General features: G+C 41.0%; 1 pseudogene; it reads left to right on the top strand.

The window, feature by feature from the left end:
- Positions 1-2,365: 2,365 nt before the first annotated feature.
- Positions 2,366-6,313, top strand: part of LOC101588916 — a 62,441-nt pseudogene continuing 58,493 nt past the window's right edge.

The following is a 6,313-nucleotide window of genomic DNA, read 5'->3' on the forward strand; positions in this document are numbered from 1 at the left end:
AAAGGAAACAGACAGACAGACAGACAGACAGACAGACAAACAGAGAAAGTTACTCCCTTTGGAACCTAGTCTTGGAAATGATGACTCATCCATTGCCAGATTGTGATACCTGATGCTGAGTTAGCCCACAGGTAAGGGCCGGGCATTACAAAAGGACAGTGTGTTGGTAAATCTTACCCCCTTGATTGGCTTGAGAGATACCTAGGAGATGAATAAAGCCTATCTCTGAATGTCTGGGTGCACGACCTTGAGGACTGCCTCTGGTCCCCGACGCCTTTCTCTTAGGCACAGTTTCCCTGCTCTGCTTTCAAGCCTCCATGTACTGCGTACCTCCTCCACACCCTTCATCCTTGTTTCTGCCTAGGTGCTCATGACCTAATGTATAGAAACCTCTGAAAGCCTGAGCCGAATTGAACTTCCTCTCCTCTAGATTATGGTATCAAGGGATGTGGGCGAACAGCGAGAAAGTCAGCGAACATAGGCATGAACACCAGGAAGCATGGATCGATGGGAGCCATCGAAATCAGAGACCACGGAGTTGATACATCATTTCACTCACTAAATTTTATTTATTCATTGACGAATTGTGCCTGGAAACCGACTATGTGCCTGTTTTTTTTCCCCCTTTGAAGAAATAGAAATGAAAAAAGTTACAACCTTTTAAGAAAGTAGTTTCAAGTGAAGAGTGGCACAGAAAAAAAGGAAAAAGATCACTAGACAAGAAAGGTCATCTTTGTTTTTCAGCAAACCCAGAGAAGGAGACAGAGCGGGAAATGGAACTCGAAATAAACACACTCCTTCTACATCGCAGTCAAAACTGGAACATGGGAAACAAGTGAGCATATAAAATTTCATGCAAGAAGTCACTATATTTACACTAGTTTTGACTTCAGCTAGATTTTTCAAGGCTTTTGAAGTTACCAGCCATGTGAGTCATATTAACATTTAAGGACAGAATGATTTTGTAGGGTTTAACTCCACAAAACCAGCACGCTATCAGCAGGTGAGAACAAGATTAAGTCAGAAGAGGGGAAATTTTCAAAGGAGGAAAAAGAAGAGGCATATTATGGGTAGAAAACGTACACTTCCTTGTTCCACTTCCAACATACACTAACAGTAAAGAAAAAAATATACATTTTATTTTTTTTTTGATCAGCTACAAACTCAATTTCTATAATTTGCACTTAAGTTAAATCCACTTAATCTCAGCACATTTTTCTTGGCAGAGCTGGCAGATGTTTTAATAAAATATGGCAGATGGTTTAGAGACAAAGAAGCATCATCGGTTTCTGTGTACAGTTTAAAAATTACTCAAAACATCTGTGGACTAGTAATAAGTCTTTCTGTTTTTCAATTTTGTGCATCATACTGTTCAAAATATGTAATTAAATGTGCATTTTGTTAATGAAATATTCTGACTGAGTCAATGAAAGAAACTTTCTCATTTTTCAAAATGTTCTGCTCATGCTTATTAATCTGCTGTTTTATTTATCTCCATGTCCAAAATAGAATTAATCTATATTGATCCACGTGACATGCAAGCTGGCCTCTTTGGAAAATTACCATCATCAGGCTGGTGTTGCCTGATTCCCCACTAAAACACTGCTTTTAATAATTAAAAAATAATATTTTTTTGTGTAGAGCAAGATATTTTAAAGCAATGTACACACTGTGGAATAGTTAAATAGAGCTGATTCTCAGGCACGGTACTTTTCATAGCTATCATTTTTGTAAGGAGAACAGACACTGTCCACTCTCTTTGTTTTTCAGGAGTGGGATGTGTCTTCAGCTGCACTCAACCTGCTGTACAGTAACTCTCCTGAAGTGTATTCTCAGGCTGGGAAGATTAGCTTGGGGGCCTAAGTGGCGGCCTGGCAAACACAAGGACCCGGTTCAGTGCCCAGTACCACATGCCATGATATCTCCTGAATCTCCTTCCAACCAGCCTCTGGTAGGCACCATTACTTTATATCCTTCTATGGAGTCAGCTTTTTTCACATTCTATGAGAGAGAGCTGGGGTATCAAAAAGAGACATATAAATGCCCAACAGGAATATGGAAGAATACTCATCACTAATCATCAGGGAAATAAAAATGAGATGACGAATCATTTTGCTCCAGCAATAGAAGCTCTTAACAAAAAAAGGTATCAAGCAGTGCTTAGAATTTGGATAAAAGAAACACTTGAATACTACCAAGAGAATGTAAACTAATATGGCACTATAACAAGTAATGTGGAAGTTTCTAAGATATTAAAAAGAGAAATAGCACATAAGCTGGTAATCCTACTGTGGACTATCTAACCAGAGGCTGTGAAGTCAGTTGTGTCCAACAGCTAGCTTCATAGCCAGGTCACTACATTGCCATGCACGATAGACAAGATGTGAGGTCAACCTACGTGGCCATGGTGGGTGGACAGTTAGAGATGGTATGGTCTGTCTGCATATCCAGACAATGAGCAACATCCAGCTTGAGAAGGAAGGAATTCTCTGACAGCATGGAAGAAACTGATATGCACTGTTGAGAAAGTAAGGGAAGCACAGAGAAACAACTCCTGCATGATGTGGCAGTGTAGAGTGTCCCACTCACTGTACTGTCTAAAACTGTGAAATACAACAATTACTGTTAAATTCATGTTGTTTTGTTTATTGAAATGGTATATCATTTGTAAATTTTCTGTTTTAATACTACTTTGTCTGATTTTTTAAAAAAATGTAATGTGAATTTCCATATCAGAATAAATTAATCATTAAATGGCATATATTCTTGTTTCTCTTAAAAACAATGAGATGGAGTTCCACTGAGCCCTGGCTTTGAAGACCAGCAGGGAGACTTGATAGGCTAGCATCATCCCACCCTTAATATTCTCACTCAAGTTCCACTGAGCCCCGGACACCCATCCCTTCCCTGAATATTGTGGGGGAGACCTGGGAGACTGCCCCAGGACCTGAAACCAGGTGTCCAGGAAGATGGCCACAGGCACATGTGGGAGCCTTGGAGAGCCCTACCCTACACCAGCATACCATCCAGAGAGCCCTGCAGAACTTCAGCCTGTATTCATAATCATCATATCCTTACTGAACTGCAGTTTGCCCCCTCCACTCAGTGAGGTGAAAACCACAGACAGAGCTTTGTAAAGGGCCAGGGAGATAGCTTAGTAGAATATGTGCTTGCCTGGCAAGTTCAAGGTCCTTAGTTCAATTCCCAGTACCGGAAAAAAAAAAAAGTGGAAAGAAAGAGCTTTGGTGAGCCTACCCTGCCCTCCCACACTCCTGAGAGCCTTGCTCACCTACCCTGCCCCCAGGGCCCTGCCATCACTGCAGTGAGGGAGAACATTTGGGGTTTCAAACACTGACAAAATGAAGGAACAAAGGCATTCTCAGAACTCTAGCACACCCAAAGCAGGTCCAGGAGACAAGGTCATAGAAGATCTGAACTTTCTGAGATCATAGCAAGTGAAGCAGAGATACAACTCCATCAGGCTATGGAGGAAATCAGATCAGAAATAATCTCTCAGGTAAAAAGGAAATAGCAAGAATCATGAAAGAATTACTCAATACATCTAAGGAAGGCTTATACAAAAAATTAAAAAGAATAGTAAAATGATGGAAACACTGAATGAACAATACAGGAAAGAAGTAGAATGCATGAACAGATACAAATAGATAGCCAGGACATTAAGAATTCCACAATGCTATTATAGGCTACTGGACTCTTTTAGAATATTTTGCTGAGTTTACACACCTATAATATTCAATAACGGAACTTATTGAAAAAATGGGGTATACCTGTAAATGTCCATTTTGTATCTGTGTATTCAAAGTGGTTGGGATAGATATATAGTTGCATTCTCTTAATGAATAGAATGATTTGTTCTAATGGTGTTTGTAAATAGGATCACAAGTCCGCACCTTGTACAGCAATTAACCACTAAGAAGAATATATGCAGTGTATTATTTGTTGAAACTGTACTTCCGATTTGATTTGAAACTGTCTCATTGCTATCTGTTTATCAATAAAACTTTGAAAAAAAAAGAATTCCATTAAAAGCTGGCAAAAGCATTTAAATGAAACAGAAGATAGAATTTCAGACCTTGAAAATAGCATTACAACTAGTACATACAAAAGGAATGAACTCTTAAAAGTAGCAAGGAACCAAAAAGAAAAACACCTTCAAGGTGATACAGTGAAAACTAATATAAGATAAAACAGCTGGAGTTAACACAAATAACATGAAAAGATCATTTGAAGAAATAGTAACATAAAATTTCCCAAGCATCATTTGATCATCACAATAGAGGTAGAAAATGCTTTTGACAAAATCAAACATTCATTCATGATCAAAACTCTACAGAAAATAGGAATATATGGTCTTTACAACAACCAAATAAAAGTCATCTAGGGCAAACCAATAGCCATAACACACTAAACAGACAATAATTGAAAACCTACACTTTAAAATCAGGAACAAGACAAGGATGTCCACTGTCACCACTCCTGTTCAATATAGGAAACAAAAGGAATAATGATTGGAAAGTGTTATGGTTTGTGTTTAGTTGCCCCCCACCTCCCAACCCGGGCTCATGCAGCCATGGGGCAGCTACTGGAGTTTGTGATTGATTACTGTGGGTGTGGATGTTGCACCTGCCCTGGGGCAGGCGACTTGCATTACAATGCAAGGAGGTGAAAGAGGCTACCAAGCTGCCTTGGCTGCCAGAGCTGCTGCTACTCCCTTCATTCTCTGCTCTTTGCTTCCACCATGAAAGGTTGCCCTCTGCCATGTGCCACATTGCCTTGTAGTCAGCTGAGTATGGACTGAAACTGCCAGCAGCTGTGAGCTAAATAAACCTTTACTTCCTTCACTTTGAGTGTCAGGTATTTGTCCTAGCAATGAGAGAAGAGTAAGTGAAACAGAATTTGTTACCAGAAAAGTGGGGTCATTGCTGTGGCTAAACCTGACTATGTGTATTATGAGCTTTTGGGAATGGCTTATGTGAAGAGATAGAAAAGGCTTGGTGATTTTGCCTACAAGAGAAGCACTGGAACATTTTTGACTGTTCTGTATGGGAGATTCTGGTCAGAGCTCAGAAGATCAGAAGGCTGATAGAAAAGCCTTCCTGTAAAGACGAGGCTGGGGAGGTTCCTTCTGGGAAGAAAGACTGCATTGGTTGTTGGACTCCGATGATTTCTGCCATGGCTTGGCGGAAAGTTTGTCTGAATTTTGTTCATGTCCAGATACTTTGTCTCAGACTGAGATTAAGCATGATTGACTGGTTAATACGGCAAAAGATATTTCAAAGCAACCAAATATTGAGAGAGTGGAATGGCTGTTGTTGGGAGCTTTCAGCCAGATTTATGTTGAGAATCAAGAACAAACCGTCCAGCACAATGATTTCAAATGTTGTGAGTTTGGCCAGAAAGGAAGCTCCATAAAAGCTGTGGAATGCAAAGATAGAGCTGAGAGGATCTCTACTGCCAGGAAAGAGCAAGAGAATGGAAAGGATGGCCTGAAGGAATCACAGGAGGCAGCAGGTTTCTACCCATCACAGCCTCAGAATTGCACAGGTCAGGGACTTTGCCTTGAGGGTAAAGCCACAGAGCCTGGTGTTCCAGAGTGGTGGCAGCCTGGAGGATGTGTTCCTCAGAATCAGGGTCGGAGTGCTCAGTGATTCAGGAACTCAACGCTTACAGCCCAGAGAGAAAGAAGCCTGGCTCCTGCTCCAGCTGGCAGCACACCTTGGCAGAACCCATGTGGCATTAGTTTTAGGCTCTTGCAGAATGCAGGAGTTCTGAGGTTAAGAAGGTTTCCACCTAAATTTCAGAAGAAGGCCTGGAAGGGCAGGTAGTGTGCCCCTGGGAGGACAGTGTGTAAGGTTGGGAGTGAAAAGCTTACTCAGTGGAAACCCTGAAGTCTAGAAGAGCCAGGAACATGGATCATCTAAGGGAAACTGCAAAGAGGGAGCAAAGCCAGCCAGAGAGAGAAGCTATAGGAGCTACCACCAAGAGTGCCTTAGGGGTGGAGCCATGTAAGGCTTTTGGAGATCATAACTCATTACAGATTGCTTTGGATGGTCCACACAGAACTTCGGGATGTAATGTCTGTCTGGCTGGATTTTGGACTTGTTTTGGTCCCAATGCTTTGTATTGCCCTGTTGCTTGTATTTTTTAGAATGGTAAAGTTCATCCTGTGTCACTGAATGTTGGAAATGTTTAACTTTTCATTTGTACAAGGGCTCATAGCAAACAGTTTTTCTTACATCTTGGAGGAGATGGGACTTGGACTTTTCAGCAAGGCTGAAACTGTTCAGACTTT

This window comes from Octodon degus, unplaced genomic scaffold, assembly GCF_000260255.1.
Source record: "Octodon degus isolate 3935 unplaced genomic scaffold, OctDeg1.0 scaffold00001, whole genome shotgun sequence".
Lineage (NCBI taxonomy): Eukaryota > Metazoa > Chordata > Mammalia > Rodentia > Octodontidae > Octodon > Octodon degus.